Source organism: Rhinoderma darwinii, unplaced genomic scaffold (genome assembly GCF_050947455.1).
Source record: "Rhinoderma darwinii isolate aRhiDar2 unplaced genomic scaffold, aRhiDar2.hap1 Scaffold_183, whole genome shotgun sequence".
In the NCBI taxonomy this organism is placed as follows: domain Eukaryota; kingdom Metazoa; phylum Chordata; class Amphibia; order Anura; family Rhinodermatidae; genus Rhinoderma; species Rhinoderma darwinii.
The window spans coordinates 20,724-28,232 of NW_027462206.1; the positions used below are offsets into that span (position 1 = coordinate 20,724).

Consider the following 7,509-nt stretch of genomic DNA (forward strand, 5'->3'; position numbering starts at 1 on the left):
TTGTTTCACAATCGATTAAAAAGGACTATGGATTAAAGCATTTAATGTCAATGGCCATTCTAAGCTGAATGTCCCTGCTCTCGTCAGATCGCAGAAGTTACACAGCTTAAGCCCTCGCTAGTACCAGTGTGGGAGACTGTCTGGGAATCCGTGGTGCGGTTGACTTTTTATTATGTCGTTTAGATTTTGTTTCACAATAGATTAAATAGGACTATGGATTAAAACATTTAAAGTCAATGGCTATTCTAAGCTGGATGTGCCTGCTCTCGTCAGATCGCAGAAGTTACACAGCTTAGGGCCTCGCTAGTACCAGTGTGGGAGACTGTCTGGGAATCCGTGGTGCGGTTGAATTTTTATTATGTCGTTTAGATTTTGTTTCACAATCGATTAAAAAGGACTATGGATTAAAGCATATAATGTCAATGGCCATTCTAAGCTGAATGTCCCTGCTCTCGTCAGATCGCAGAAGTTACACAGCTTAAGGCCTCGCTAGTACCAGTGTGGGAGACTGTCTGGGAATCCGTGGTGCGGTTGACTTTTTATTATGTCGTTTAGATTTTGTTTCACAATCGATTAAAAAGGACTATGGATTAAAGCATTTAATGTCAATGGCCATTCTAAGCTGATTGTGCCTGCTCTTGTCAGGTCGCAGAAGATACACAGCTTAAGGCCTCGCTAGTACCAGTGTGGGAGACTGTCTGGGAATCCGTGGTGCGGTTGAGTTTTTATTATGTCGTTTAGATTTTGTTTCACAATCGATTAAAAAGGACTATGGATTAAAGCATTTAATGTCAATGGCCATTCTAAGCTAAATGTCCCTGCTCTCGTCAGATAGCAGAAGTTACACAGCTTAAGGCCTCGCTAGTACCAGTGTGGGAGACTGTCTGGGAATCCGTGGTGCGGTTGACTTTTTATTATGTCGTTTAGATTTTGTTTCACAATCGATTAAAAAGGACTATGGATTAAAGCATTTAATGTCAATGGCCATTCTAAGCTGAATTTGCCTGCTCTCGTCAGATCGCAGAAGTTACACAGCTTAAGGCCTCGCTAGTACCAGTGTGGGAGACTGTCTGGGAATCCGTGGTGCGGTTGACTTTTTATTATGTCGTTTAGATTTTGTTTCACAATCGATTAAAAAGGACTATGGATTAAAGCATTTAATGTCAATGGCCATTCTAAGCTGAATGTGCCTGCTCTCGTCAGATCGCAGAAGTTACACAGCTTAAGGCCTCGCTAGTACCAGTGTGGGAGACTGTCTGGGAATCCGTGGTGCGGTTGACTTTTTATTATGTCGTTTAGATTTTGTTTCACAATAGATTAAAAAGGACTATGGATTAAAGCATTTAAAGTCAATGGCCATTCTAAGCTGAATGTGCCTGCTCTCGTCAGATCGCAGAAGTTACACAGCTTAAGGCCTCGCTAGTACCAGTGTGGGAGACTCTCTGGGAATCTGTGGTGCGGTTGACTTTTTATTATGTTGTTTAGATTTTGTTTCACAATCGATTAAAAAGGACTATGGATTAAACCATCTAATGTCAATGGCCATTCTAAGCTGAATGTGCCTGCTCTCGTCAGATCGCAGAAGTTACACAGCTTAAGGCCTCGCTAGTACCAGTGTGGGAGACTGTCTGGGAATCCGTGGTGCGGTTGACTTTTTATTATGTCGTTTAGATTTTGTTTCACAATCGATTAAAAAGGACTATGGATTAAACCATTTAATGTCAATGGCCATTCTAAGCTGAATGTGCCTTCTCTCGTCAGATCGCAGAAGTTACACAGCTTAAGGCCTCGCTAGTACCAGTGTGGGAGACTGTCTGGGAATCAGTGGTGCGGTTGACTATTTATTATGTCGTTTAGATTTTGTTTCACAATCGATTAAAAAGGACTATGGATTAAAGCATTTAATGTCAATGGCCATTCTAAGCTGAATGTCCCTGCTCTCGTCAGATCGCAGAAGTTACACAGCTTAAGGCCTCGCTAGTACCAGTGTGGGAGACTGTCTGGGAATCCGTGGTGCGGTTGACTTTTTATTATGTCGTTTAGATTTTGTTTCACAATCGATTAAAAAGGACTATGGATTAAAGCATTTAATGTCAATGGCCATTCTAAGCTGAATGTGCCTGCTCTCGTCAGATCGCAGAAGTTACACAGCTTAAGGCCTCGCTAGTACCAGTGTGGGAGACTGTCTGGGAATCCGTGGTGCGGTTGCCTTTTTATTATGTCGTTTAGATTTTGTTTCACAATAGATTAAATAGGACTATGGATTAAAGCATTTAACGTCAATGGCCATTCTAAGCTGAATGTGCCTGCTCTCGTCAGATCGCAGAAGTTACACAGCTTAAGGCCTCGCTAGTACCAGTGTGGGAGACTGTCTGGGAATACGTGGTGCGGTTGACTTTTTATTATGTCGTTTAGATTTTGTTTCACAATCGATTAAAAAGGACTATGGATTAAAGCATTTAATGTCAATGGCCATTCTAAGCTGAATGTGCCTGCTCTCGTCAGATCGCAGAAGTTACACAGCTTAAGGCCTCGCTAGTACCAGTGTGGGAGACTGTCTGGGAATCCGTGGTGCGGTTGACTTTTTATTATGTCGTTTAGATTTTGTTTCACAATCGATTAAAAAGGACTATGGATTATAGCATTTAATGTCAATGGCCATTCTAAGCTAAATGTGCCTGCTCTCGTCAGATCGCAGAAGTTACACAGCTTAAGGCCTCGCTAGTACCAGTGTGGGAGACTCTCTGGGAATCTGTGGTGCGGTTGACTTTTTATTATGTTGTTTAGATTTTGTTTCACAATAGATTAAATAGGACTATGGATTAAGGCTTTAAAAGTCAATGGCCATTCTGAGCTGAATGTGCCTGCTCTCGTCAGATCGCAGAAGTTACACAGCTTAAGGCCTCGCTAGTACCAGTGTGGGAGACTGTCTGGGAATCCGTGGTGCGGTTGACTTTTTATTATGTCGTTTAGATTTTGTTTCAAAATAGATTAAAAAGGACCATGGATTAAAGCATTTAATGTCAATAGCCATTCTAAGCTGAATGTGCCAGCTCTCGTCAGATTGCAGAAATTACACTGCTTAAGGCCTCGCTAGTACCAGTGTGGGAGGCTGGCTGGGAATCCGTGGTGCGGATTGCTTTTTATTATGTCGTTTAGATTTTGTTTCACAATCGATTAAAAAGGAATATGGATTAAACCATTTAATGTCAATAGCTATTCTAAGCTGAATGTGCCTGCTCTTGTCAGATCGCAGAAGTTAAACAGCTTAAAGGAACAGTGTCATCACCCAAAAAAATTTCATATGTTCAAGATGTTAGTGCTTTATTAAAAACATTTAAATTTATTTGTGTGTTTGTGTTTTACTTTTTCTTATTTTTACACTTTTTCTTCCCTATGGGGGCTGCCATTTTTTGTTCCATTTCTGTGTGTGTCGATTAACGACACATACAGACATGGAATACGGCAGCCACAGTCCCATAGGGACTGCGAACGGCTCCCGTCCCATTCACTTGTGTGTACGGCGTCTGTGTGGGAACTGCGCATGCGCCGCTCCCACACAGTCCAATTTGAAATTGGCACCGTCCGGCGCCATTTTCTTGTGGACCGGAAGTCGCGGCCGGACAGTAATATTACTACTTCCGGTCGCGGCTTCCGGACTTGTGCACTTGGACCAGCGGCAGCAGACGGAGCGGACGGGCCGGAGGGAGCCGCGGCGGCAGGAGCAGGTAAGAGATTTCAATGTATGTTCGTGTTTGTGTGTGTTTACTACTGTATGTAAACCTACTACACTGTGTGTTAGCTCAAAAAATGGCGACACACAGTGTAGGAGGTTACACCGTTCAAACCCCTCGTTTATCCCGGCACTAGCCAGGATAAAGGAGGGGGGGATGCTGAGAGCTCACTAGAGCGAGGGCTTTTTACCCAATTTTGCAGCAGAAAAGCTATGTGGTTGCTTTACCACATATTTTTGGGAATGGCTCCATCTAGTGACCAGAAATGGTAAATACTATAAATTTGAATCCAATTGAATCCAATTTATAATATTTCCTGACTCGTGAAAAAAATAAAAAAAATTTGAACAATGTTTAATCACCCACACACTAAATGTTTAATTTAAAAAAAAAAACATGTTTTTCTGGCAACACATTGCCTTTAAGGCCTCGCGAGTGCTAGTGTGGGAGACTGACTGGGAATCCGTGGTGCGGTTGCCTTGTAATTATGTCATTTAGATTTTGTTTCACAGTCGATTAAAAAAAACTATGGATTAAAGTGTTTAATGTCAATGGCCATTCTAAGCTGAATGTGCCTTCTCTCGTCAGATCGCAGAAGTTACACAGTTTAAGGCCTCGCTAGTAACAGTGTGGGAGACTGTCTGGGAATCTGTGGTGCTGTTGACCTATTGTTATGCTGTTTAGAATTTGTTTCACAATCGATTAAAAATAGACTAAAGCTTTAAAAGTTAATGGCCATTCTAAGCTGAAATGTGCCTTTTCTCGTCAAATCGCAGATGAATAAGGGTATGTGCACACACACTAATTACGTCCGTAATTGACGGACGTATTTCGGCCGCAAGTAGTGGACCGAACACACTGCAGGGAGCCGGGCTCCTAGCATCATAGTTATGTACGATGCTAGGAGTCCCTGCCTCACTGCAGGACAACTGTCTCATACTGAAAACATTATTTCAGTACGGGACAGTAGTTCCACGGAGAGGCAGGGACTCCTAGCATCGTACATAAGTATGATGCTAGGAGGCCGGCTCCCTGCAGTGCGTTCGGTCCGGTACTTGCGGCCGAAATACGTCCGTCAATTACGGACGTAATTAGTGTGTGTGCACATACCCTAACACTTTAGGACCTCATTAGTACCAGTGTGGGAGACTGTCTGGGAATCCGTGGTGCGGTTGATGTTTTATGTCGTTTAGATTTCATTTCACAATCGATTAAAAAGGACTATGGATTAAAGTCGATGGCCATTCTAAGCTGAATGTGCCTGCTCTCGTCAGATCGCAGAAGTTGCACAGCTTAAGGCTTCGCTAATGCCTGTGTGGGAGACTGTCTGGGAATCCGTGGTGCTGTAGACCTATGCTGTTTATAATTTGTTTTATAATCGATTAAAAAGGACTATGTATTAAAGCATTTAATGGCAAGGGCTATTCTAAGCTGAATGTGCCTGCTCTCGTCGGATCGCAAAAGTTATACAGCTTAATGCCTCGCTAGTCCCAGTGTGGGAGACTGTCTGGGAATCTGTGGTGCGGTTAACTTTTTATTATGTCGTTTCGATTTTGTTTCACAATCGATTAAAAAAGGACTATGGATTAAAGCATTTAATGTCAATGGCCATTCTAAACCAAATGTGCCTCCTCTCATCAGATTGCAGAAGTTACATAGCTTAAGGCATCGCTAGTACCAGTGTGGGGGACTGTCTGGGAATACGTGGTGCGGTTGACATTTTATTATGTCGTTTAGAGTTTGTTTCACAATCGATTAAAAAGGACTATGAATTAAAGCATTTAATGTCAATTGCTATTCTAAGCTGAATGTACCTGCTCTTGTCAGATTGCAGAAGTTACACAGCTTAAGTCCTTGCTAGTACTAGTGTGGGAGACTGTCTGGGAATCTGAGGTGCTGTTGGTCTGTTGTTATGCTGTTTAGAATTTGTTTCACAATCGATTAAAAATAGACTAAAGCTTTAAAAGTTAATGGCCATTAAAAGCTGAAATGTGCCTTTTCTCGTAAAATCGCAGATGAATAACACTTTAAGACCTTGCTAGTACCAGTGTGGGAGACTGTCTGGGAATCCGTGGTGCGGTTGACTTTTTATTATGTTGTTTAGATTTTGTTTCACAATTGATTAAAAAAGGACTATGGACTAAGGCTAAAGATGTGAATAGCCATTCTAAGCTGATTGTGCCTTCTCTCATCAGATTGCAGTAGTTACACAGCTTAAGGCCTCGCTAGTACCACTGTTGGAGACTGTCTGGGAATCTGTGGTGCTGTTGACCTATTGTTATGCTGTTTAGGTTTTGTTTCACAATCGATTAAAAAGAAAAATAGACTAAAGCTTTAAACGTTAACGGCCATTCTAAGCTGAAATGTGCCTTTTCTCGTCAAATCGCAGATGAATAACACTTTAAGACCTCGCTAGGACTTCCAAAAGTGAAGGCTTGTCTCAAACCTGGTGAAGAATCCAATTACTCCTCCCCGGACAAAGAGATCAGATCTAGGAATGATGATACTTGGGGGTTATAATTTTTGGATTGGTGGGAGGAAGGTATGATCCAAGTAAGAATAGGGATCCCGCAGATAACTTTAATTCTGGAACTACAGGTCACTGGAAATGGAGCGTGGTTAGCCTTAACTTTAGTATAGGACGAACAGCTATGTTTCAAGTTGATTTTTGTGACCCCATCAAAACAAAGTGTAATCAAAATAAAGAAGAAGCATCCAAATTAACCCCTTAATGACCGGGCCATTTTGTACGTTAATGACCAAGGATTATTTTTTGTTTTTTCACGGTCGCATTCCAAGAGTTGTAACTCTTTTTTTATTCCGTCTACATAGCCGTATAAGGGCTTGTTTTTTGCGAGACGAGTTGTATTTTGTAATTGCACCATTTTTAGATGCTTATAATATATTGATTAACTTTTATTAACTTTATTTTAGGAGAGAATTGAAAATAAGCAGCTATTCCAGCATTAATTTTCACGTTATAAATTTACGCTGTTTACTATGCAGCATAAATAACATGTTAACTTTATTCTATGGGTCGGCACGAGTACGGGGATACCAAATATGTAAAGGTTTTATATGTTTTTTCTACGTTTGCACAATAAAAACCCTTTTAGAAAAAAATTACTTGTTTTTGCATCGCCGCATTCCAAGAGCCGTAACGTTTTTATTTTTCCGTCGATGTGGCCGTATGTGGGCTTGATTTTTGCGGGACAATGTGTAGTTTTCATTAGTACTATTTTGGGGTACATAGGACTTATAGATTAACTTTTATTTTATTTTTTATGGGGGGAATGGGAGAAAAGAGCGAATTTTGACGTTGTTTTTTGCATTTTCTTTGGACGCCGTTCATCCGGCGGTTTAATTAATGTGTTCATTTTATTGGTCAAGTTGTTACGATTGCGGGGATACCATATATGTGTATGTGTGATTTGTTTTGACACTTTTACTGAATAAAACCACTTTTTGGGCCAAAAAAGTAGTTTTATTTGACTTTGACTGTAATTATTATTTTTTTTTTTTCACAAACTTTATTTAACTGTTTACATTTTTTTTTTTTAGTCCCACCAGGGGACTTCACTATGCGATGTGCCGATCGCATATATAATGCTTTGGTATACTTAGTATACCAAAGCATTATTGCCTGTCAGTGTAAAACTGACAGGCAACCTGTTAGGTCATGCCTCCGACATCGCCTAACAGGCAGATGCTGAAGGCAGACCTGGGGGTCTTTGTTAGACCCCCGGCTGTCATGGAAACCCGACGGCGACCCGCG

At 41.2% G+C, this 7,509-nt stretch overlaps 16 pseudogenes; all 16 read left to right on the forward strand.

Annotated features, from left to right (window-relative positions):
• Window positions 1-46: 46 nt before the first annotated feature.
• Window positions 47-165, forward strand: LOC142700271 (5S ribosomal RNA; annotated as a pseudogene).
• A 67-nt stretch (window positions 166-232) lies between these two features.
• On the forward strand, window positions 233-351 carry LOC142700275 (5S ribosomal RNA; annotated as a pseudogene).
• A 67-nt stretch (window positions 352-418) lies between these two features.
• On the forward strand, window positions 419-537 carry LOC142700329 (5S ribosomal RNA; annotated as a pseudogene).
• Window positions 538-790: 253 nt separating this feature from the next.
• On the forward strand, window positions 791-909 carry LOC142700290 (5S ribosomal RNA; annotated as a pseudogene).
• Window positions 910-976: 67 nt separating this feature from the next.
• On the forward strand, window positions 977-1,095 carry LOC142700342 (5S ribosomal RNA; annotated as a pseudogene).
• Window positions 1,096-1,162: 67 nt separating this feature from the next.
• Window positions 1,163-1,281, forward strand: LOC142700310 (5S ribosomal RNA; annotated as a pseudogene).
• A 67-nt stretch (window positions 1,282-1,348) lies between these two features.
• On the forward strand, window positions 1,349-1,467 carry LOC142700338 (5S ribosomal RNA; annotated as a pseudogene).
• A 67-nt stretch (window positions 1,468-1,534) lies between these two features.
• LOC142700311 (5S ribosomal RNA) lies at window positions 1,535-1,653 on the forward strand (annotated as a pseudogene).
• Window positions 1,654-1,720: 67 nt separating this feature from the next.
• On the forward strand, window positions 1,721-1,839 carry LOC142700293 (5S ribosomal RNA; annotated as a pseudogene).
• Window positions 1,840-1,906: 67 nt separating this feature from the next.
• On the forward strand, window positions 1,907-2,025 carry LOC142700330 (5S ribosomal RNA; annotated as a pseudogene).
• Window positions 2,026-2,092: 67 nt separating this feature from the next.
• LOC142700343 (5S ribosomal RNA) lies at window positions 2,093-2,211 on the forward strand (annotated as a pseudogene).
• Window positions 2,212-2,278: 67 nt separating this feature from the next.
• Window positions 2,279-2,397, forward strand: LOC142700344 (5S ribosomal RNA; annotated as a pseudogene).
• A 67-nt stretch (window positions 2,398-2,464) lies between these two features.
• On the forward strand, window positions 2,465-2,583 carry LOC142700312 (5S ribosomal RNA; annotated as a pseudogene).
• Window positions 2,584-2,650: 67 nt separating this feature from the next.
• LOC142700263 (5S ribosomal RNA) lies at window positions 2,651-2,769 on the forward strand (annotated as a pseudogene).
• Window positions 2,770-2,836: 67 nt separating this feature from the next.
• Window positions 2,837-2,955, forward strand: LOC142700314 (5S ribosomal RNA; annotated as a pseudogene).
• Window positions 2,956-4,281: 1,326 nt separating this feature from the next.
• On the forward strand, window positions 4,282-4,400 carry LOC142700299 (5S ribosomal RNA; annotated as a pseudogene).
• The last annotated feature ends 3,109 nt before the right edge of the window (window positions 4,401-7,509 follow it).